This window comes from Terrapene carolina, unplaced genomic scaffold (assembly GCF_002925995.2).
Source record: "Terrapene carolina triunguis isolate 2854851 unplaced genomic scaffold, T_m_triunguis-2.0 Scaffold310, whole genome shotgun sequence".
NCBI lineage: Eukaryota > Metazoa > Chordata > Testudines > Emydidae > Terrapene > Terrapene triunguis.
In genome coordinates, this window is record NW_020664661.1 from 3772027 (window position 1) to 3772759 (window position 733).

Sequence of the window (733 nt, forward strand, 5' to 3'; positions counted from 1 at the left end):
CACCATTATCTTGTTAGGGAAGGGAAGCCAAGTACCTAGACAAAAACATAGTAATGTTATCAGTCTGATTTGGTAGCACTCCACACTCTCTTTGCCCAGAGGTGACTATGTCAGGTACAATGCAGCCATGGATTGGGCCTTTGGTACTGATAAGAGCTTAGGCTTCAATCCGCAATGAATTGTGCATTGGTCAGCACCCACTGAGTCTGCTCACATGCTGCTGCTGGTTAGACCAGGCTTCTGGTTCAGTGGAATGGTTCACATGTGTAAGTCTTTGTGGGATCAGAGCCTTAGTCTGAAATGGGTTTGGGCAACACTGTTTTTTTGTTTTGATTTGTTCATGAGCTTCTCCCAAAAGTTCATAGTTGTCTGTATCAGTGTTATCAGTTTATGCCAAAATTGCTTTCCTTTAATAGTGAATCTCACAAATGGATAGAAATGCCTTAGACCCTAGTCTACGCTACAAAGTTTTGCTGGAATATCTCATATCGATTTGGTGAGTGAAATAAGCTGCCCCAGCAAGAGCCCTTTTATGCCTATATAAGTGCACATACACTAGGGCTTTTGCTGCATAGAAATATTACACACACAAAAATCACACATCTAACTGACATTGCAATGCTGGCAAAGTGACTAGTATAAACCTGGCCTTAGATTCTCATTTGACAAGTATAGCAAAGGGAAAGAAATTAGGTGTCAACCCTTTTGTTTCTCAGGGGAAACCTGCCCATTC